The sequence below is a fragment of the Chroicocephalus ridibundus genome, chromosome 3 (genome assembly GCF_963924245.1).
Source record: "Chroicocephalus ridibundus chromosome 3, bChrRid1.1, whole genome shotgun sequence".
Classification (NCBI taxonomy): Eukaryota; Metazoa; Chordata; class Aves; order Charadriiformes; family Laridae; genus Chroicocephalus; species Chroicocephalus ridibundus.
In genome coordinates this window covers 59,752,992-59,778,096 of record NC_086286.1, presented here as the reverse complement: position 1 = coordinate 59,778,096, position 25,105 = coordinate 59,752,992, and the positions used below count along the sequence as shown (strand labels likewise).

Genomic DNA, 25,105 nt, shown 5'->3' with positions numbered 1-25,105 from the left:
TAACTGAAAGCACATCTTTATCTAGGATCTTAATTTATAAAGGGCTATTAAAAGATTGGCCTGGCCAGTTGCGTGAGTCTTTCTTTTTTTCATCAAAATGTTTTCTCAGAAAGCCCTCGGCACCAAACGTGTTGTGTATCTGTGCATGCATGTACAATACCATTTGTATTATATTCTCCTACGGCCAGTGACTATGTATGCCTCTTACAGGATGCTTCAGCATGTAACACTGTGACAAACAGAGCAGAAATTATTTTTAAAATACACAGGCAATGCTTACAGTCCTCTTCTCCTACTATTGGCAATATCACAAAATTTCTAAGAGAGAAAAGATTTTATTATTTGTTGGTTTGGTTTTTGTTGTTGTTTGTTTGTGTTTTTTTTTTTAAAAAAAGGCTTGTATACCAAAGGTCCCTTTCTTGGACTATGTCCTCATCCACTGAGGGATTTATATGAAAAATAAATGTTTTCATATTTCTGCCTATGGGATCTGAAATGTCATGGGAATCCTATCCAGACCTAAATTAACGTTGCACTACTGCTCAATCAATTCCATTGAATTTGGTGGAGTTATTTTAATTTATATCATAATAATGGAGGTCAAACTGTGACCATGATTTTTATAAAATAGTGAGTTAAAGCAACCAACTTGAGACGTTTTTAAAAGGCCAGCCTTTCAAAAACTCATGATCATTCCTTTTCCCTGCCTTCTCTCTAAAAATGAGAGGCTTCGGGGTGTCGCAGGTTGTTGAGCCAAAATCATGAGTAATTTCTGAAAAGCGATTCTTTTTAATGTTGGCAACCTTATCTACCTGTCTCTGACAACACACCGGCCAGGAGAATGCCTGGATCTTGTAAATAACAGTTGGTGAGTGTAAAAGAGGCCCTACAGTTTAAGGTGCTTTGATGTTATTTCATTTTACACCCTTTGATTTGATTCATAAAGTGGTGCTTTGGAATTCTTTGTAGTGTTCCTTAGCACGATTAAATTTCCAGATGCTTCCTCTCCACTGTAGCTCTGATTGTATCTTGGGAACAGGCTTTTTTGGTTAGAAGGTGCCATTTTTAAACATTCACTTTTCAGGCTAAGGTTGCTGTTCAAGTTCTGGTCTGTTGCCTTCTGAATTGTGACAGGCATTGAAATGCTCTTAAAAACAACGGTATCATTCTTCTCAAATAGACTCTGTTTCCTTTTGTTTGTTGTGTCTGAAGTATTTTACCAGGCAATAGCAGCTCCATGCCATCTATTGAGTTAGGCTTCAGACAGGTTCAGCAAACAAGCGATTGATCTTAAAAAGCTGGATTTTTACATATGCAAACAGTGATGTTGGCCACAGCGTGTTTATAGTGCTGTCTGTCTTACTTTTGAGACAAACTAGAGCTGAAAGATGTTCGTTTCATGGAGGGGAAGAAGAAACTTGGTGGGCAGATTTTGACTTCATACAGATACAAATTTCCTAGTGATTATCAATTATCTTTTATTATGGAGGATACATTCACACATATTTACCACACTGTCATTCTGGATTGTATTAAATTAAATAGTTTCTCAGGATTTACAGTAATCCTAGATATGCCCTAGATTAGATTCTAGCCAACAATTTCAAAAGGGAGAGACGGTTTTGGCTGATTTCATTTTAGGAGCTCACAGTGATTCTTCCTGAACAAAGAGTGTGAGTTCACATTTCTCTCTACAATATTATTGTAGTCATGTTTATGGATTAGATCCATCAGACGGTACAATATTAAACCACTGACATGATGGCAAGCTCTTTCCTTTTTATTCATAGTGCTGTAGGCATATGCATTAGAAAATAAAGATGGAGTCTTGCTTAAGAGAAATGACATGTTAATTCAACACAAGAGCAACAGAAGAAGATAATAAATACAGGAAATTTTTTGAGGGAAGGAGGCTAAAAATGAAATAATGAAGTTATGTAGCTGTCTGGGTACAACTTTGGAATTGCTTTATCATGTTTAAATAAATATAGACTAGTCTAAAAGTCTTTAAATAAATAAAGACTAGTCCAGGAGTCTACTTAGGGAAGTGAGTTTTGACAGGTACATAATAACCATATATGAATAGTAATCACATGCAGCCTGTTAGCTTCCAGTCATGTGCTCAGCTCATTAAATCACGGTGCCTAGTTGAGTGACAAACTTACAGGTTGTCTTATAATTTGGATTGATGTCATAATTATGACATATTCAAATGTAAATGCTTTCAGTTGTACAAGTAAGGCACAACCTCTTTTACCCTCTCTTTTACCCTCTAAATGAGCTATAAGTTCAGGACATGAAATAGTCCTAAAATATGAAGAATGAAGACTAAAAGCATAGGAGCCAAATGCCACGCTGCTTCCCTCAGCCTTGTTACCGTTGTCACCGCTTGGCAGAAGTCCCTGAATATGGCTGCTGTTACACCTTTGCTTCAGGACTTTGGTTACATTTAAAATGATACGCAGCTGAGATAAAGGACTACCACCTCTCCTGTTAGTCAGAGTGCAGTTTCCAGTCTTCCAAAAGGAGTCATAAAGTCAGAGGTCAGTAAGACTGCAAGAGCAATAACAGAAACAAAAAGCTAAACAAGTCCAAATGGAGCCATAAAAAAGCCATTTTGCACAAACCGGCATGTTTTCAAATTAGTGTTTTGCAAATTGCTGGACCTTCACCCATTGCCCGATTTTTCACCTGCTGCAAATCTCTCAAAGCATCAGTGATGTGGCTGGACCGGACTTGATGCAGCCTACTGCTGTGATGCCGGGAGAGGAGAGTGTGCATATGCCACTGCTGCTCAGCTTGGGGTTGCCTTGCAAAATGACTATGGGGAAAAAAGAAACGGAACACATCCTACATACCCGGACACCTGCAATTGAGAAAAGAACCTAAATTGGGAAAAAGCAAGTTGTATGAGAGCATTCAGAATTTATGTTAATTTTGAGCTGAGTGTAGAAACACTACATAGGCACTGGGATGTTTTCAAAAGAATTTAGACTGTCTCTGATAAGAGAGGTTGAGAAGCACCATCCTCGGACCAGCTGCACGTAACCCTCGCAGGTCAACATCATTCTGTTGTTCTGTGGGAAGGATGTGGAGGTGACAGACCTCCTGATCTCTCAGTGTTTGGATCAAGCCGTTTGTTTGCAGATTAAAGACTAAATTAATCGTGCAGGAAAATCCGACAGGGAAACTGTCTTTTGATTTTCAGGAGACTCTTTCAGAAGTCAGGAAATTGCCTCTAAGTTTCCATTTTGCTGCAGAAAACTTAAATTGAAGCAAAATGGTAATTTTAGTGGAGCTTTGACAAAAGCTTGCTTTGCATTGGCTTTGCCGGTAGCTATTCTCAGCCAAAGCAAAAAGAAGGAAAAAAAAAATAGTGGGTGAGGAGGAATGACAACCAAAAAAATAGAGGCCCGAGGTTTTTGGAGGACAACTGCAATGAAAGCCACGGCACTTGCACATGGCACATCTCTTCTGTGGGGGGGGTCTAATTTGCTGAAAATGTTTTTGGCAAATAGGTTGAAAACAAATTTCTGTTCTACCTGTGAGCCTCTCACAAGGCCAAATCCGTGCCCATCTACAAACTCTGTTGTTTGGTATCTCACCTGGGAGTTGTACCTTAAGATCATGAAGTCATTGATCTCTAAGGACTGATGGATTTTGCTTTCATAACTTTTATTAGAAGGCTATTTTCAAATAGAAATTATTTCATCTGTATTATGGAAATTTAAGGCTTTCTGACCAGAGCAGTGACCAGTTCGTTATTCTTATATCATATACAAATGCTGCTGTGATCCCTTTTTCCAAATACTCAGACAAGCGATAAGATACAGCCAAAAGCAATTAGTTAATAAAATGATCCAAGAAGGGCCTGAAATTTCCTTGTGGGCAACAGACTAAATAATACCTTGCAATCCGTTTCAAAGCCATTTTTTCTGATTTTGCAGAAATCTCCAATTACTTTTGTCAGACTTTATTGACAAGTACAAGCACATTAATATACACATACACACATTAAATTATCTGACAGTATTTGTAGAAGAGCTTACCAGACAAAGAGTGAAGTTCGTATTTCCATTTATTATTGGTTTGAAGAGGGATACCACAAAAGCATGTGTTATAGAATACTTGAGGCATCATTCACAAGGACAATTTAGTGACATTTGCCTATTTGCTTTGTTACATCTGCTAGAGATTACTTACCAAAATCACCTTGTGTGGACTGTCTGTGACTTCTACTTCAAAAATTTTCAGCTTATAGATCACAAAGAGAAAATAGCAAGTACCAGCCAGAGAACAGTGTTATTTATGTGCAAATACAAAAAACGGTAGAAAGACCAGACACCATCTAAAAAGGAGCATGTGTGTGAATGCTGAGTAATCTGCTGTGTTGAATCATCTCATTAGATTATTTCCCCCCATCTGAAGGGCTCTAAGTGGCACAGGTAGAGCGCAGTGGCCTGGCACCGGAGAGGGAGTGCTCTGCTTCCATCTCTCGGCGAACAAGAGGAAGGACAGCCAGATGAGACTTTTTCATCTGGATTCTTCATTGATCCAAAAGCCAGATGAACAGATGCTTCAAAGGGGGAGGACAGCTGTGCTATGACAGACAGGGCAGCACGGATTCTCATAAGCTTTTCTCCCAGGGTGTTCCCACCACTGCTCTGGGGCTCGCCATCACCGCAGCTACATGTGAAGTGCACAGGTTGTGGAGCTGATCCAAGAAGAAGGGGAAAACGTGTCTAGTTTGTGGTAAGGAATCTTTTCACATTATGGTCAGATGCTGATTCCTAGCCATTAAAATCCATATGACTTTGCGAGGATTCTTCTTCAAAGAGGGAAACAAGATCAGAGAAGTGCTTTCACCAGGCGATATGGCGTTGACTGTTGAAGCCAACAAGGCTGGCAGCAGAAGAAGGACCAAAGCTGGATCCCTGATGGTGGGCTCAGGGGTGCAGCCGCAGGCAGCAAGCACAGGGCACATCCTGGTTGTATGGAACCAAGGACACTGCATGTGTCTGGGGTCTGTGGGAACACACAAACCTCTGGCACCAGCCTGTGACTGACGCCAGAGCCAGGCAGGAAAGTTGCTTCTCAGATGCTCAAATTGGTAGGCTTTGGGCTGAGTTAATAAACACCTGCCGCGCGTAGTGGGGATGGATGAGAGGGTCCATAGCCCAGGAAGCTGCTCACGCTGCTCCTTCAGCTGCATAATAAATTCTGGGTAGCTGAGGGCTGCAAAACCTGCCTCACAGGGCACTGAGGAAAGGGAGGGTCTCAGCTTCCCTTTTTTTTCCCCTTGAAAAAAAAATCTTGTTGGTTGTCTCAGAAGCTCCAAGTGGACGCTCATGTGTGCTTCTGATCCCAGCTCTGGTTGCTGCTAACAACTCTGACAGGTCAATTGCATATATTTCAAAAATAACAATGAAAAGAAATTGGCTAATTTAATTACTGGACACAAAATTAATTTCTTCACATTATACCGAACACATTGCCCATGCTTATAATAGATAACAGATACCACCCGAACTCTTCCAGTTTTAGTCCAGTACATCTACCTTGTTCTAGATCAGGTACAAATCTCCACCTAAAAAATTTGCCTGTTTTGAGAGGTGAGCTTGTATTCACCCATATTCTTTGGTTTCAAATGCTTGGAGGTTTTAAGTCTCACCATAACTGAATTTTTCTTTAATTTCCACAATGTAAACTCTTATAATCACTGTTGTGTCACGAGGTGGAGGGGCTTTTTCCTGTTATTATTTGCACTCTGGCCTTTAGTTTCAGCTTAATTGTGATTTTCATGGAAACACGAAGTAGACAAACTAGGTAAAAAAAGAACACATAAACCACAAGTCTTTGTGCTTTCATTTTACCCTCAGCAAAATATATAAGATTACAAACTGTGTAAAAAAACAACAGAAAATATAAACTCCCTTTTGAGAAAACAATCAAGTACGTGTTACCTTTATGCAACTTCTTAAGTATAGAATTACCTTTACATCTATATTTAAGTTCCATTTACTGAGAGTAAATATGTGTTTAAAGGCTTTCTTGATTCAGGATCATATTTTAAAACTTTTACTCATCTTTTTAGTGAGACAAAACAAAGTTTTAAGGAAATGGCATTATGTATGTCCTATGACCTTTGAGAGTAACCAGGTCATTATTAAAGAGAAATATTAAAGAGTTTGTGGATCGGCAAGCTAAGTAAAAACTAGCATTTCATTGTTGAACTTTAATCTTGATAATTTATTGTTAATTTAGGAACACTCATAACCTTGGGATTATCATTTGCTAGAAGCCGACATGTTCAAAGTACGGTGTACTTCTTGCCATCCAAGCGTCATTTCTTGGGAGATATAAGTGGGTTTTATGACTACTAGCCTTAAAAAATTACTTATCATCTACTGGTCCTTTCTGTTCACTTCCACTTAAAGACCAGAAGTGTTTCACTGCAGAGTGCTCGGATCACCTGGTTACTGAAGTGAATCTCCATCTCCCACTTCTGTGCAATGAAACCTTTCAAAACCTATTCACTCTACAGATGGCAGATAAAATATATTTAGCTAGGAACAGTGCTAGGAATCTTTGTCTAGCTTGGGATGGAAGAATATATTTGGTGAAAAAGTAAAATGATAATGGCAGTTTATTACTAAGCTAGGATCAAGAGACCACCAGGGTAGCTCAAGCCCATAGGAAGCCCTCTCAAGAACCCGTGCTGTGGTTCAGTCTGACTTCTTCAGTTTAGTACCAGTGACATTTTTCTTCTCATTTGAGCCAACAGACTTTTGGGTTTTGGTGGCTGTTGGCACATAACACCAGCCTTTGAAATACTGATTGCTCAGCCAAAGTTAACAGAAACAGCTGCAAAACAAGATGTCATTATCTCTGGGTCTTGCTCCGAGTGAGCTACAAGTGCACTGCCATCTGCAAAGAGCAGTTCTTTAATAAGGGGACTTCTGAAGCCTTTGTTTCTGCATATAAACAAGGCAAATTATAAATGTCGCTTGAGGAAATCTGAAAGTGGACTCTCAGAGACAGACTCTGGGTTTGTTAGATTTGTTGCTACTGCTAGAATAAATCCCTGTAACACTGAGATGCTGTAGCTCTAATTACGTTTTGTGAGCCAGCTTTCCACCCAAATAGCCAACTGAAGATGATCACTTTTTCAACTCATTTGCTTTGTGTCAAAGAGGAAGAGTTATATTGGGGTTTTGGTGGGGTTTTTTGTTGATTTTTTTCATGTTTTTTTTTGCATAGCGGCATGGAAAGATCTATTTAATTCCTTAAACTCTTCCTAATATTGTTAAAGGGCATTGGACAGCCTGATAGTTATAAACAGCCATGGCTGTAAAAGAGCCATGGTATTGCATGGACATAGCTAAGAAAGATTCAAAGCAGTATTTTCCATAAAGCAGACCAGAAATATATATCGTCTCTATATACTTATTATACTTAATTATACTATTATACTTATTTATATATATTCATCTATAAAATACAGCATATTTTCCTAACCCATTGCCTAGTTGATGCTACAAACATAAGCGTCTTGAAGCTGTTGCAATACTGCTGCTTACAGAGAAAAAAATACATGTGGCTCAGGCATACTTTAAATAATTCATTTTGTATCACATTGAGGCAATGGTGGGGACATGAAAGAAGATCATAACTTTCTGATCTTTTTGAAGTCTTTGACTGTTGATTTGTTTTAATGATAGCCTTAGTTTATTTTTTTTTAAGTTGAAGATAGGTAGACTGCTGTTACCTGAATGTTATCTTAAAGAGTTCATGACCATGACAAATTTTAAACATCTTGTATTCTACAGGTAAAATATAAAGTAAACTGAAATTATACAGTCAATAAATAATTATGTAGACTTAATACTAGAAAATAAGGAACCTAACTTCATGTCCATTAAAGTCAACAGGAATCCAGATATTAAAGATTACAAAGTTGAAATAAAATGATTTTATTAAATTTGTGTGTAATCTTTGTACAGAAAGCCTTCCCACGTACACAATGTTCTAGATTCTTACAAGTCCTTTTACAATGCATTACTCCATCCATGCCTCTTTTCTCAAAAGTCAGTGACAATTCATTAGAAAAACAATGACAACAGGTTTTACTAAAAAAAACCAAAACAAACCACAACAATGAATGCATGGTAATAATCAAATTGTTTGGGTTAAGAAATGAAAGAAGCACGCAACAAGACACACGAACCAGGGAGAGAGGATAGAAATGTCTGGAAGAAAAAGTCATTGCAGGCAATTGCAGGGCTCTGAAATAGGCAGAAGGATTAGGCAGCGGTCAGAACAGAGTGGCTGAACAGCTATTGAAAAGAAGTGGATTTACAAAGAGGAGTTCAAGCAACGTCAAGGAATGGCTTCGATGCAGGAAACTATGGTAAATAGGAATAGCTGGGCTTGTTGAGAGCTGTGGGAAACATTAAAAGACTCATAAAAACCGGAAGTCTTTTATTCATTTAAACATTTTAAGCATAGCATTTTCAAACTTATAAAATTTTAATTTTTTTTTCTGTTATGTAGATAAAATCATTTCCTTTCTTTCCTACCGATTACTCAGTCTCCCTTTTACGTTGAGCATGTGCATATACCTTCTATCTACCTACTAAATCTTCCGGAGAAGACACTTGCTTTGATCGGTTTCATAGCTTTGGTCAGAATAGAACCATCTTCCTAATATTAAGCAGCCACTGAAGGCTTACTGTCATCAGTTTGAGGTCAATAAGATCCACCATATGAGCTTACCATTAAACAAAGCTTAAGACTATTTCCTAAACATCGAGGCTTTTCTGAATTGAGGCCTTAGAATAGAACTGGTGCTCTTTAAAGCTGTGGGAAGACACCCAAGCAGTAGTTTAATCATTGCAATTAACAAATACAAACACTGCTAACTCTTCATGAATATGTTTTATCCTTTTTAATACTCTTCTGAGCACTATTTCTGAAGAAAGGAATGTAAGCTAAATTTCCATAAAGATTTCCATACTGCCATGCACTCAGATGTTTAACTTGGAGTTACACCTACATCTTTATTTAGGTATGTAACTAAAAATGGCCTGATTTTCTGAGGGCAAGACTCTATGTGTAGGTAGCATTTTTATTAGGACACTTGGGATAGTTGGAAAAAACAATTTTTCAGGCCCTCAAGCTCTTCTTCAAGTCTTAAAGAAAAGCTTAAACATCAAGCTAAATATCAGTTGCTCTTAGTTTAATTATTTTAAATTGGCTGAACAATTGGAGAGAAGTCTGTTGATACACAAGGAGCAGAGGGGGATGTTTGCCAGGGAAAAGGTGAAAAGGTATGAGCAACTATAAGACAAAGAGGACACAGACTGCAAAAATTTTGCATATATATTTGCATATATATTTTGCATATAATTTTGATATAGAATCAGTGAAACAAGTGCCTTCGGTTAGCCAACAACCTTTGGTATCAAGCAGAGTTATGACCTTCAGTTCTCAAACTTCTCCACAAGGATCAAGATCAGAAGAAAATAGAAGTGACGGTTTCATGAGGAGTGACGTTCAGGGAGGTTAACACTGACTTTTGTCCTTATGATTCAGAATTTGAAACTTCTATCCCAGAAGTCAAAAAGTAAGCCACAGAGCCATAAGTGCTACTGCCACATTGTTAAATTAGTTATGTTTTGAATACAGATTCCTGGGAGCTGAGATGGTTTTGCTGTGCCCGTGATCTTATGGCTCTCATGCAAGTTAGCCCTTCTGGACTGCGTCCAATCCTTTTAATTTCAGCCCTACTAACATACATGCAGTTTTGGCTTCAGTTTTTGTAGCACTCTACTTTGGGATCTAGATGGAATACACAAGCGTCTAGACCAGCTTTGTGAAGAGAATTAATACAGGTTGTTGGCAAGGCACAGTACCACCTTAATCCAGCCTTGTGCCTTTTTGTACCATCTTGCCTGTTGTTTTGGCAAAGTGGTAAATGCAGCAAAGTTTTCTCTCTTCAGATATTCACATTTCTGGATTCGTGGCATGATTGACAGGATCCAGATGCCAAATACGTATTTTTCCAGAGCTGTTGTCTTAAGGCGTATCAGTCTCCAGATTTTTAAGGTGCAGTGGGAAAGCTAAATAATGTTTTCTGTTGAGCCAAAATTTGGAAACTGGAGTTTGGAAAACTGGGACAAACTAACTGGCAAGAAAGACCTGGCAGGATTCAGGATTCAGAGCCAGATTTTCAGAGCATCCTGGTCTTGATTCTCATGGTGTCAACCTACACATCCACGGTTGCTCTTGATTTAGGCATCGGGCTTCAGGTGCCCGACATCCAAAAGTTACTCGGCCACTAAATCCCTGCCTCTCTCTCGGCTGCAGAAGGAGAACGAAGAGTTGGATAGCGGTTTATTCACCTACTTTTTTTTTCTTTTTTCTTCTATTTGGACATGCCAACGTGGGAACAGGAATAAAAACAAGCAGGAGCCCAGCACCGCTAGCGTTTCACTTTTTACCACCGGGGTGTATTGCTCCTGCCGTTAACACCGTTCCAGGCCAGAGGCTGGGATGCTGCCTCCCGGTGCGGGGGGGGACCCGCCGCCCCGGCCCCCGCCGCGCTGACGGCCCCCGGGGACCCGCCGCCCGCCCCGCAGAGAGCCGTGGCTGCCCGGGGAGCCTCCCCGGGACCTGCGGCGGAGCCCGGCCGAACACCGCCGTGGTCGAGCGAGAGCCGGTGCCGGACCGGGGCGGGTCGTGACTCACCCGCCGGGGCCAAGCGGGGAAACTCCCGCCGCCGGTGGGAAGGGCGCATGTGCGGAGGCTGCCTGCCTCCGCGCCGCTCCTCGCACCCTCCCTCCATCCCTCCCTCCCTCCCTCCCTCCCTCTCCGCCGCCCTCCCTCCTTCCCTCCCTCCCTCCCTCCCTCCCTCCCTCCCTCCCTCCCGCTGCCTGCCTGCCGTCCGCCCGCCGCCGCCCGCCTCTCCCCGCCGGCTGGGTGCTGAAGTTGGGCGGATGGCAGCAGCCCCGCTCCTCCTCCGCTAGGGACGAGCCGCACCGAACCCTTCCCGGGATCGCTCAGCGCCAGCCGCACGCAGCCGGGCGGGGGTGGGTAAGGCGCTCCGCTTGTATTTTAGCCTGAACCGTGTCAAACGGCATCAAAATGTCTGCTTTATACTGATGCACTGAGTTGAGGGGAGAAGGCGGCGGTGGTGGGGGGAACGTCGACCAAACGGGGGGAGGAAGAGGAAGAGGAGGGAGGGAGGCGAGCGGGAGGATGGATGGAGGGCGGTGGAGTGCAACAGAAAATGTATTCACCGGGGGGACCGGCTGTGTGTCAGTGTGTGCGCGCGCGCGCGCGTGTGTGTGTGTGTACGTGTGTAACAACGGGCGGCTGCGGCGCCGAGGCTGCAAGGTGGGGTGCGTGTGTGTGTGTCTGTCTGTCTGTCTGTGCGCCTGTGTGTCTCCCTGCCCGCGGTGCACAAAGGGGTGGGGAGAGGTGCCGCCGGGCTCTGCCCGCGCCCTCCCCCGCCGAACCCTCCCCCCCGTCCCCCGGGGTTTGCGTCTGGGGGTGCCGCGGCTCCGCCGGGCGATGCCGCGGGGCATCCGCCGCGCCGGGCGATGCTGCCCAGCCCGGGGAGGGGGAGGGACCGGGCCGCCCCCGGGGAAGCCGGGGGCACGGGCTGGCGGTGTGACAGCCGCCGGCTCGTAGATGAGGCAGCGCTCCTCCTGCCTTTCCTCTTGACCTTCCCCTCCCTGTAACGCGGGTCTGTTTGGCCGGGGGGGAGGTGTTGTAATTATTATTATTATTGTTATTATTATTTTAATCCGAGGAACCGGCGGAAGCTGAGGGTGAGCAAACGAGCCGTTGCTCTAAGATCAAGAGTTGCTTTCCCATCCCTCCCCCCGGCCCCCTTTCTCCGTTGCCCCCACCGGGCCGGGCCGGGGCCGGGGAGCCCCCCGGCCGTGCCGGCGAGGGGAGGTGGCGGGGGCCGCCCCCAGCCCGGGACCGCGGTCCCCGGCCGCACCGCCCTCCGCGGTCCCCGGGCGGCACCCAGCCTCCCCCGCCCGCCGTACCCTGCGGCACCGCCATCCCTCTGCCCCGGCCTCCTTCCCGCCGCCCCTCCCCGGGAAATGTCGGCGGGATGCGGGCGGGGGCGGCGAGAGGAGCAGGTGGCCGGGCGCGGCCGGCGGGGCAGGGGATGCTCCCGGTCCGGCGCCGGTCCCGGCTCCGGTGCCGGTGCCGAGCAGAGCGGGACGTGGCAGGGCCAGCACGGGGCTTCCCTGCGCCCGGGGAAACACCAGCAGCCGCCGCCGCTTCCCGGTGCGGCGGGGGATGCTGTAACGCTGCCCCAGCGCCCGAACCCCGCCGTGTGCGGCTCCTGCGGTTCTTCACCTCTCCTTGGGATGAAACCGCCCGCAATTAAGAAAGCTGAGGTTGCCTAGCTTGCTCAGCTCTCAGCCCGATATTGCAGAATTTATAGCCACCTCTTGTTGATTTACAAGGAAACCTTACCCGCACTGTCAGGCTTAGAACTGGTAGGAGTAAAATTTAGGATTTTCGGTATTTGATTTCTTCATTTACGTGTCTGGATTTTCACCAACGTGTGTCATAGGTTTGCAGCCAGATGCTTTTGCAAAATGGATGAAATCTCAAATACCCTGCTAGGTAAATGTAAGTAAGTTACATATCGTCTGGCGATAGTATTATGGGTAACAGGTGATAAATAGCTTTCTACAAATGTAATATTCATGCATTGCAAACGTGGGGAGTTCTATAAAGGAAATTAATTCTTTTTCACATCAGTGGATGCTAGTGTCATCATCCTTACGTAAATCACTAGGGAATTTTCCTGTGGCAAAAGCCATTTAGGCAAACAAATTATTTAACCTTTATAAAGAAACACTGTTACACACCGTTATCACTGTTATCAAATATATATTTTTTTATTTGACTTCATGCTCAGAATAAGCAAAATCCTAATAAAAGATACATGTGCCCCACCCCAATAAGTTTACGGCCTAAGACACGAAGGCTGTGACATACACAAGTACCTACCTCCCTAAAGTACGTAAGCGTTAGACGTTTAAATGCCTTTCTTTGTCAGGGCCTTAGATCCTTTTAAGTAGCCAAAATAAGGACATAATTTGATTAAAAGCATATGATCAAAAAAATTGCTATAGTGAGTTGGACATCTAGTCCAATATCCTGGCTCTGACTACAGTCATTAGCAGATGCTGAAGGGAGAAAAATGTAAGAAACAGGATTGGTATAGAGAGATCTTTTCCTGGTGTATCCTTTTAAGTTCCAGCAAATGGTAGTGCAGGGATTTCTTAAACTGGGGTTTGCTCACAGACCATCATATTTAATAAGCCCTTGAATTTCTCTACTCCCTTTTTTAATCCATTTATACTTTGGTCTCAACCACATTCTGTGGCAATGAGCGCCACAATTTAATTATGCTTTGTGTAAAAAAGTACTTCCTTCTGTTTGCTATGAACCTGCTGCCTGATAATTTCCTTCAGTCCTCTGTAGCTTTCGTATGTGACAAGGAGCACACACTGTGGCTGTACAAGGTGCTAGCGGTGTCCTCTCACACCAGAGCAGGTACAGCGCTGGCAGATCAAGTCCCTTCATTTTATCTATCGCTGAGTTGAGAGGTCTGCCTAGGGGTGTAAAGCCATAGTCAGCCCTCAGTCTTCTTCATGTTGAAATCTACAGATAAGAATAGTCATTCTTTTTCTTGTTATGCAACATGGACACTTGTGCACAAAGAATTGCCCTGAACCCATGAACTCATTTCAAGAAGGCTACTGAAACGCTGTCTGTTGAAAATTAACTCCCTGCTCTATTGATTTGAATTGAAATCTGACTGACAGCTTGGTGAAAAATTCCCTATCCTAATCCAGTTCTCTACCTACCCTGAAAATAAAATGAAATGTTTTGTTCTCAAACTGCAATTTATAATTTTTAGGAAGTATATTACATACAAAGCACAAGATACATGTCAAGGGATATATCTCCATAAACTCTGTACATTTGAATGAGCATCACTTCTAATTGTTCTGTGTAATGTTCATTATAAGATGTGCATATTGAACAATAAGCATAGTTTCAAAGGTAAAGTTTAAATGTCCCATAAAATCTAACTGATTTGGAAGGAGTTGTGACACAAGTTTGTCTCCCCAAGAGTACTACTGAGTTTGAATCATGCTTGAGGAGCACTAGTATTGATCAGACCAACGTCGCAGAAGGCTTCCCTGATCTCACTGGTAGCCCTGCTTTGATTTCCTCATAATAATAATAAAGGAATAAGAGACCAGAGAACTACAAAAGCACAGCCCAGGCCCAAAGACCCAGAAGTTGTCACAGTTTGAAATCAGCAGCAGACCCAACTTGGAGCAACACAATCCACAGCAGAATGTGGACAAGTGGAGAACAGTAGAAACCCACGTGAGTTGAGGAATCCTTCACAAAAACTAAAATACTGGCAACCTCAGATGCTGTAATCGTCATCTCCCAAAAAACTAAAAGAAGAAGAGAGTGAGTGGTATCATTATGAAGACAGGACAGGAGGGATGTCAGCCAGTCTCAGACTGAAACCAGTTTCAAACTAAATATGGGAATGAATTTCCACTTATAAATGGCATATCTGTGTATATGTGTGTGTGTGTGTGTGTGTATGTGGCAAACCATATATATATATATACATAAGTATATAAACTTTCCTTCACAGAAAATACATTAGCTTGAATAAATTTTACAATCCTGTATCTTTTAAATACCACTTTCTTGAATGCTTCACAGGCATGCCTTTAAGTATGAAACATATGGAGATTCTTAGGAATACGCTAGAAGTGTACTAAGTAAAACAGTATTCGCTCTCACAGAGATGTTCATCACAGTTCCATTAGCTCCCTCCTGATCATGTCTCCGTGATGGCAGGCAGGGATTTATTTTGCACTTGTACAAAGGTCTCAACTTCAGCTTTTTAAATGAAAAATATAATCTCACCACACTTGTAGTGCTTGCTCTGTGACTACAGAAGGAGTTTTCTAAGAACAAAAAATTCATGTGCTAATTAGCTTGAGTTAAAATTAGTTAAAAACTACATCCTTCAAGGAATTTTGCATTTCTGTTGACCTCTTCTTTGTCCTAAGTTGTCTTACTAATGAAATAATGCAATCAAACTTTCCATACTGTTAATTAATTAAAAGCTTGTGCATAGGGTATAAAAACAAATGAATAGATGAAGTTGTAATTAAGTTTATCTATTCATGGTTGTAGCTAATGGCTATAACTATGCAGGCTGTAAGTAGGCTTGTGTGAGTAGTTTTGCTGCTGACTCCTGGGGGGCTACTGCACCATCCGAAGGAGCTCAGCCCTTCGTCTCAGCGTCTCTGCGGATCTTGGCTACAGTGGGTCTGAGGCAGGGGGTACCTGTAAGTCTGGCTCCCATCCTCTGGCAAGTTAACCAATTCAGGGATCTCTTTTCTGCAAAGATTTTGTGTCTCGACCTGAAGTCGGGTATCTGCTCTCAAAAGGTTTCCCTTGGCACTGCTGCTGTCTCTGACGTGCACAAAGGAAGCAGCCAGGCAGTGTGACCGTGGCAGGAACCTGGGGGAACGCTTAAAGCACACACAGAGATGAACTCAGGGTCTGCAGTGCTCCTCCTGCCCAGCCACCGTGTAACCTGGGCCTCAGCAGCTAAACGCTGGTCCGCCAAACCCTAGCATGCTTTATCTGCTTTGCACTGCTCTGGTGATGCAAAGTAGATGTAAACTCAATTTAAATGACGGGTATGCTTTGAATAATTTGTGCTGTTCTGGAATATTAATGAATCTGGGCTTAAATTTAAAAAAAAAAAAAAGAGTAAAAGTAATGCAATCAGTTTAAGATTGATTCTATCGTATCTTCGTATAAGTTTTGAGTGATAGCTTTGTCTTTAAGTACCTTGTTTATAAAATATGAATGAAATGCTTCTTACCTTTCATACAATCAAAATTATTTACTCTGTAAGCAAATGACAGTAGGTTCTTACAAACCAGTACATTTCTAGACAGAATGTGTGTGGGGAATTACAGATAGGGAGGTGGAATAGAAATAAAAGGTTAATAAAATCTTAAATCCTAAACCCAAGCATTTATGTATTACTTAAAGACACTCAGACATCTTGAACACTACATCTGCATTGCGTGATCTTTCTCCATGCAAAAATACTATATATCTAGCCCAGTTTCTTCAGTGAGAAAGGGAGTAAATTAGTGAGTGATGCATTAAGACAGCTATGCAGCTTCTGCTACCAAAGCAGCTTCATTTAAAGCAGCTTGGCTGCTCTCTCCAGTGATACCAGTTCTGTGCTTGCTGAAATATGAGAGACATCACAAGCTGGACCACTCTATATAGCCCTAACTCTATACGTACAGACTAGAAGGGAGTGTACCGGAGTAACACTGCCTTTAAAGGGAGACTGCCGCTCTGTCATGGCTCCCTGCTGTAAAAGTCAATTGATTATGCCACCTTGCTCTGCAATTTTAGTTAAGCGTAAGTCCAGGCAAGACTTGGTCTTACTCAGTTTTAGGAAGGCTGAATATGGTTTGGGCTGTTTTGCTGTGTTGTGTTTTGCTGTGCTGTGTTTTGCTGTGCTGTGGTATGCTGTGACAATGTCTTCATTTATCAGCAACTCATGTCAGTTACAGTAAAATAATCCTATGAGATAAGGCAATTAAACCACAGGAATTGTGGATGAAGGCTGTCACGGTATCCTTAGCACAGTACTTTTCTGCCTACTGTAGTTCAGGCAGCTTTCAAATGAGAGAGCTCAGAACACTGGGCACCCCAAGAGGCAATCATGTGTCCCAGGCAGCGCCCCAAGGAGCTTCAGGAGGTCCTTACATTTATCACAGTGCCACTGGCCGGCTCCTATCATCATATACACACTGATCTCCTAAAAACCTAAATTAGAGGGATGTATATAGTATATTTTTAATACCATGGCTACTGTCTATCATTTCTGTAATGCGAGCAACCTTCTGAAGTAAGGAATTTCTTATCCAATCCACCTTCTTATGACCGCACTGCAGGCAGCACACGCTCTCCGATATTCACATTGCACCAGAGCTTTGGGTGGTGTAGATGCTGCTTTCTCAATGATGTGCATCATAGGAAAATCAAGAACAGTGAGTAATAACTTCCTGTACAAGGGCTTCACAAGTATCCCTGTTTTAATGAATGTAGGTGGGAAGTGTGGTCCTAATTACTCAGTGTCCAAAAGGTACTTTTATTTCCGAGTCTTGTTGTCTTCAGAAATTACAAAGGCCTAAAATATTAATCAGATACTTCATAGCTTTCAAGATGGGTTTGGGAAGAGAGGAGTGAGATGCGTAAGTTATTTTTTATCATTCAGATAGAATGGTTTAAAAATATATCCACAAATTATTTTGATGCTTAAGTCTAAACTCGTTTTTTGGAATGCAGATGTCCTATAATGATCTGATAATCTAACTGATACAGTTTGAGATATCTCATAATCTGGTAACTAGAGTTTAATTTATTTGTAGCATTTTTTCACTGTCACATGTATTATATGTTCAAGGATTTTTATAAACACTTATTGACCCTCACAATGTAAAAAACCAAACCACTGGTAATAATAATAATCAGAGTCTCATCATGCTGACCAGAATAGACAAGGATCTTTACAAATTCTATGTCTGATTATTTGATATGTAAAATCAAGACATAGAGCAACTACAAAAAAATCAAGTAAGTACTCACGTAGCGAGGATCTTGAAAAGGACAGAAGGAATACCTCTACCTAGTGAATGCAGCGACTTCATAAATTATGAAGTGATGAAAGTGGCAGCTTTGAGCTGACAGCTCACCTAGGACTGGGCATTGGTTAGTGATTCGGTGTACAATGATTCACTGTACAGAAATCTCACTGTTTATTGGATTTGTCCTCAACTCTCTCTGCAGAAGAACCATCCCCTATCAAGTATCTGCCTCAAAGCCTACGTCTGCACTGCAAATTGCAATGTAGGGTAGAGATAGCTGACAAAGGTTGGACACTTGAAAAATCTAGTTAAAGCAACACTGAGTCCTGTGCAAGAAAAATGACCTTATTTTACCTCTACTATCTGTATGTTATCTTGCATCCTGCAGTAGAGACTACTCAGAAACTGAGAAATCCGCCCCTGAATTTTTTTTGTATTTTTAAGCTAAATGTCTCCTGAGGGCATTTACCATGCAGTATGTTCCATGCTCCTTCAACCGTTGTCTTAGCTCTTCTTAAACCCGCTTCAATTGATCAATAGCCCTCTTCATCCAAAGACATCGCAACTGTTGGTTCAATAGCAGTCAGTGAAAAATACAGAAGTAATGTGGCTTTCACATGGTTGTCTTAAGATTTCAGCTTTACGTAGCCAAGGTGGCACAGCTCTTTTGGGTGCAGGACTGCACTGTGCACTTCATTTACTTCCTGTGACTTTCAGTTCTTGTTTGAGTCGTAGGTTATGTCTCCATAAAGTAACAAAAGCCCAAGCTTGTGCACTAGAACTTGATTGTCTATGCACTAAATCATTAGAATGGTCCCAGACCTGTCTGGAAAGTTACCACAGTCCAGGGACCATTCCCAATAAAATGTTTGTATGAGGCTGTCTTGTTACCCAGAGCAGGTCAGTCTAATTATATGAATATAACTAAATTGGCCATTTGGCCTCAGAGCCAGAGAACAAGCCCTGGAATCGCTTAGCTTCCCAGTACAGACACATCACATCTCTTCAGGATATAGCCTCCAGCCTCTGGCTTCGCCCTGCATCCTTTCTTCTTAGGCATGTGATATTTACTTACCGATGGATCCAGATCACCTTAAGTCAGTGATTCGTCCTCATTACCTTATATTGTTCCCTTGATATGCGCCTACTACAAACAATAGCATTAGCGATTTTTATGGTTCCTTCTGTTTTGTTCACAAGAGAGGGGAAGGTTGTCAAGTTGTATAAAAGAACATATTCCTGAAGGATCCAATTAGAAACACACCTGCTTAATAATTATTCCCCATTTGTAACTCCAGACCAATATTTATCAGTTTTTAGTAATTTAACGTTTAATTTATCATGTTGATTTTTTATCATGTTTATTTTACAGTGACAATGTTGTGTGTACTAATTGAAGTGGACATATTTATATTGACAATATAGCCATCAACTTTAGCCATCAGAGTGGAAATCTTATGTAAAATATTAATACAACTGCATCTCTTATCAATCTCAAATATATATAGGTTTAAAATTTGTATTTGGCTCATACTGAATGCCTTTAATTATATTGGGTTCATTCAAGTCCTTGAGTTTATTACTGTTAATATTCTATCAAATCTGTGGGATGAGGTAGGTACGGTTTATGTTCAATATTCATGTCATGTCTTTCATACATAAGAGGAGAGAGAATTGTTCAAGCATATTCATAAAGAAAGTGTAAAGTTAAGGAAAGGGGAGTGGCTCATATCTGTATGTTCATGATATAACAGGAAAATTTATACCTTGTGTGACTTTTACTGAGCATTTTTCTTGGTCAGGCATATAATGCTGTGACAAGTACTGTGACCTGGTTTCATACAATGTGTAAAAGCAGGTGATATTTCAGGAACTTTAAAGAAAATATAGAATCCAGAAAGCTCAAAACAGTTCATATTTTTATTACCTTGTGAATTTAGGCAATTGAGTAAGCACCGAGAACAAATACAGAACACATTATGAAAAGGCTACTACCATCTTTCCAGATTTCTGGGTTTTAGACTTAGTAAGTCTTTTAAGATAATTATTCCATCATGCCATCTTTTCTACAAGCTCACTTTTCAAACAACCACATCACCTCTGCATGCTGGGATATAGTAAAGAGCACTGCTATTTCACAGAAAAGAGATCTAGATACATATTAATTAAGCAATTACAGGATCACACGGTAAAATAGTGGCAGCTGCAGAAATTAAATATAAGGGGCAAAATTAAAAATTCTTGTTGATTTCAAGGGTCACCATTTAACATTAAGAATCTCGTCTCCCACTCCACTTCTCAGCTTCCCTTTTGCCAAAGTAACGCTCATACATAAAACATCTGAGAGAGCTTAAGATCCAGAAAATATCCAGATCCAGAAAATCTCCAGGACAAAAATGGGCATTTGCAGTTGAATCAGAAGGCAATCTTTCTGATCTTTCTAATCTTTCTAATCAAATATTCTTAGACATTTTGAAAATGACCAGAGCAAACCCCATCCAATACAATTACACCGTTCCCTTGAATATGTAACCTGAATATCAGTATGAAAACTGTTAGTTATGGCCATGTTAGAAAAAAAAAAATTCTCAATAAGCAAAAGACTTCAAAAACATGAAGACTTGGGATGATTGAGCAACGTGGCTTTACATTTCAAAAATCAGAAAGAGAAAATGGAAACATATAGCAGGTAGCATGATATCTTCTGCATATACCTCCCAATATTCATTTCATCAGTCCTTTAAAACAACCTGAGATTTTTGTGATCCATTAAACTATTACCTGTAGATCTGTTGTCCTCATAAAATGAGTTAACTCCAATACAGTGAAGTCAGTCAAATAACACCTCCTGTCTTAGCTTTACCACATTAAATCTAAAAAAATTCTATGCACATTTCTTCTGGCTTGATTGTTAGTTTTTACGATAAAAGATCCTGCAAGATCACAGTTATAATACATACAAAAAAATGTTTTTACAGGTGATAACAGAGAGTGGACTAACTAGTCAACTCACACGTAATGCTAGTAACGAATGCAACATATCTTCTACCCCAGAGAACTCTCAATTTTAATAACACTGCATTCTTGGGTTTGATCAGAGCTTGGTCTAGGGGATATGCTTTAATCAGTCTGTATCAGCATATACTTTATATACGCTTATATGTATTTCTCTGTAATTTAGCCTAAGATACTTTGAATTAATTGTCTTCTACTTACCACAATGACGGAATACATCCATGGGCTGTGGCTTAAGTTCCTTCCAATCAACTCCCCCAGTAACTTTACCCTGAAGTATGCTGATGGCCCAAGTAAATGCAAGGTATTTTATTTTTCCATGAAAAGTAAGTTACTGCATGTCCCTTTAAAGAGGGGGGGGAAAGGCCTCTTTGAATTCAAGTAAATATGGTCTAAAAGAACTTTAATGTAAGAAGACTAAATTTGTCTGTAATTTATTGCAGACGCAGCTGTAGCTGGGATTCAGTTGGTTTAAGGTTCACAGGGGTTTTTAAGACTCCAAATAATTGAATTGCTATTGAAGTATAAGGCATTTTTCCATTAACTTGAATGGACTTCTATGGCAGAAACTATTCCTACATGCAATGCCAGCCATCAGTCACATTTAAAACACGTGATTGCAAGGCTCTGTTTCGGCTTTGTTAAGTAGAAACTGTTCTGCTGGACAGTGAGATCATACGCAACAAGGGGACCGAAGCCAGAGACACCTTGACTTTGACTGCACCCTATGCTCTGAGGTACTAGCTGGAATCACCCAAAGACAGTATTTTATGTTTTAAAACCAAGTTGGGTACTATTCATAGAGCAGACTTTTTTTTCCCCCCCATGTTAAACCCTGAGCTATGTAGGTGAGAGACTGTTTTAAATTGTGCCACAGTGCTATCCTCTAAGGTACAGAGCGTATCCAGCAAAGTGCCAAGCAAATCAACTGCTATCGAACCAGGCTGGCAGCATGTGCTCCGCAGCTCTCTGGATTAGACTGCTTTTCATTAGTATGGCCAATTCCAGCAGGTGGCTTAGTAGTAGTTTTAGGAACATTGGAAAATAAGAACAGAGACTGGAGGGAACACCCTGGCTAATTGCATCCCTATCTCCGGCTGTTTCCAGCAACCAGTTCTTACCTTTCCTTCCATTTCTGGATCAAGTTAACATTAAAGCAGGAAGGGTTTTCTTACATCTATTCTTACACAAAGGCTGTTCCAGAGCTCCCGTTGAAAACCTTTTTCTCATTTCCAGCCACATTTATTCAAAGGCAGCTTATTCCCCATTTGTTCTTGTGCAATTGTCCATATTAAATTGGTCTCTCTCCCCTCCATTTGTCCACCTGACATGCTCATCTCCCTCACCTTTAAATATTTGTCCCAGTAATATGCTCTTTAGATCAAACAGACGTCAGTAGATGGATGGAACCCTCAGAATGCAAAATCCTTGTATCTTGTGAAGAAAGAGGGCTCAAATGCCATGGCAGCAGCACTCCTCCCAATCAACGAACCCCTCCTCCAGCCCTTTCCCTTCATAACTTCGTCTGTGGAGCTCCCTGGAGTAGGAATGCAGTAGGCTGCGTGACTACTCCATGAGCATCCTCTCTCTCCCATTTATGTAAAGGAGACCCCTTGCTAAGGAGTATTCAAGGTGCAGCTAACACCTAAAAAAATCCTAGAAGTGTCCTGCTTGAGATGCGGTGCTGTGACACAGTGCAATCCTTGCTGTGAATAGTGGCAGCAAAACACGTGAGATCATGTGTGTAAGAAAAGACTCACCTACATAAACCTTGCGGTGGACTAAAAGTGGCTCTTTTTTTTTTTTTCTATCACCAAAAGATATTTCCATGTTGATCTGGACACAAGAAAGCTTCGGTATCAGTATAATTTCTCAGACAAACTGACTTTTTCAGGAAAGTCTTCTGTAAGTTACTTATAAGTGGTTCTCAATCTTGACATCTTGTAGGACTAGATAAATAAACAAAATATTAATGTAGACACTTAGATATTAGTCTAGAAGAGCAGAGTTCCAGCAGTAACAACTGTGTGATGCAAATGCTTTGGTTCACCTAGATGAGATTGCACAGGACAAACAAAAATGTCATTGCTTTGATTTGTTGCTGCATGAGTCACTTTCAAAAGAAAAGTCAAATCACAAGAGAAAATTAAACATTTGTCAAGGAATGAAGAATCTGGGCCACTAGGATGAATCGGCTGATGATTATTCTTAGAGTTCAGTTCTGTTATGAACTAGGTGTTGTTGACCCGCTTGCAGACTCGAACAGAATGAGATCATGCGGGTATGAGGGTTATACAGATATGAGGGTTTCACATTCACATCTCAAAAGTTGTCTTTACACCCAAGAAGAGGTTTGAACTGACAATAAGCATGACATATCCTTTATTCTGCTTGCTATCATCCTACCTGTTACTATGCATTGAGAAAAATACTCAGGACAGGGACTTCTCTCGGAGATAAAATTTGTCTGCGCCCAAACTTACAGTGGCTGAACAATGACCAAACGCCAGCTATAACCCCCTTTCCCCAAATGCAACTGTAACATGACCTCATTTTATTTTTTATATTTAAAAAAATAATTGTTCGAACAAATATAAAAGCCATTCAGAAACCATCTAAATTTGGCTTCCTGACTGTTTTAGATTTTGAATGCCTTGTCACTGCTTCTGAGTGATGTATAATGGAAATATAAAGGTCAGTGCTATTAGCACATTGAAAACATTTCCATCCACATCTCCTTCCTAAGATGATGCATGGGTGACATACCGGTGGGCAACATGTGTCAAGAGTATTCTCTATGTGTGTCAGAAAACAGTCCCCTGATCAGAAAAAGCAGCTACCCCGAGGTTGTAGCTACACACGCAGCATTTGTTAAAGGCTAGTCTAGGGCTCAGACACTACGACAAACATGTGGGTACAAGACTGAAATGGTCTGGATGCCCAAGTGATAAGCACTTATCCTTTGAGCGTTCAGTGGATGGTTACTCCATCAGGCACCTGACATCTCACCCAGGCCTGAGTGCCTGAGCCTCCCTGGCCCTGCTGCTATTGTGATGCCACGCACAGGCACAAGAAATCTTGCCAGCTTGTTCGTAAGACAGTGATGTGGATGGACCATGGGAACTTGCCACGCATACAGCTGGCGGGGACCTGCGATTTTGGTCCCCTAGTAAGCAAAGCTTCTCAAAGGAAGACAGAAAGTTTCCACAGCAAATATTTATTCTTGCTAGGACTCTAAACTAATCTGCAACTCCCCAAAATCAAAATTTCAGGTGTGGATTTAGACAGAATATTGTTGACAAGAGTATCTAAACTTTGTCATTCTTTCTCCAGAAGTAATCTGTCATCACACAATTATAGCAATAAGGCTGTATGTTAGGGTGAAGCCAGAGAAAAAAAAATCCAGGAGTTTTGACACATTTAGCTTGTCTTTGAAAAGTATCTATAACTTCTTCCAGAATAAAAAGAAGAATGGGAAGGTTAGAAGTAGATCTGCAGTGGTATACAGAGTCAGTGCCCGGGAATGGTTTCTGATGGTAAGAGCAGACATATACTTTCTTAAGGTACTTGATGCTACTGCATCCTGAAAGATGGAATAAAAAATATTCTCCACAAAAGTATCATAGCACTTGCCCACAGGCCTGTCCCAGTGAGGAAACTTGTTAGTCCAAATCAATAATTGCAAGGCAAAACTCCTTCCTACGTTTCCACACAATGGAACGATGAACATGAATGCAGGCCCCCGCCCTAGCAGAAAAATCTGCAAAATCTTACTTTGTGAACAAATATGCAGGCGGTTCAATTTAATTCTGACTAGTTCTTTCCACAAAACTACAAAACATTTCCCTGCAGGAGGAAGTGCTTGAGTCAGCTCCACAGAGAACAGAAGTTTATCCTATTCACTAAGCGGGATGAATATTCTATTGAGATGCTAAATATTGTTTCATTGCCTTCCATACAGCCCTTCCATAAGATCTAAAGAACTTTTTATACCACATTTATATTCATTGTGAGCCTTTTGCCCTTGGCTCTCCAGCTGTTTCCCTGCTTACATCCCAAGGCAAGAACTGCTGAACTTGGGGAGCAGGAAAACTGAATTATGGACAGAGATGGTCTACAGAAAATTTTAGAGAGTGTGTACATCTCAGAACTGGCTATCCAGATCTTCCAGGAAAAGGAACAAATCTGCAACAGCAGAAGTAATAACCAGCGCAGACTGAGAGAACACTGAGATGTTAAAAGGACATTTGAAGCGTGAAAGGGCAAGAAACAGGCATAATACGACATTGAGATTGTAATGGTAGATAGCAATGAAAGGTACTGAAGTGCGA

At 41.5% G+C, this 25,105-nt stretch overlaps 1 protein-coding gene across 4 annotated transcripts in view; it reads left to right on the top strand.

Annotated features, from left to right (window-relative positions):
* Window positions 1-10,934: 10,934 nt before the first annotated feature.
* The window catches only part of RGS17 (regulator of G protein signaling 17), a 76,193-nt gene continuing 62,022 nt past the window's right edge, over window positions 10,935-25,105 (top strand). For 2 of the 4 annotated variants that reach the window (XM_063329345.1, XM_063329341.1), the window contains exon 1: window positions 10,935-11,090. The gene's annotated coding sequence lies outside the window, so the exon portion shown is untranslated. Of the gene's footprint in view, window positions 11,095-11,375; window positions 11,398-25,105 lie in introns of those variants that run through there. The other 2 variants (XM_063329342.1, XM_063329344.1) reach the window with 2 other exon arrangements.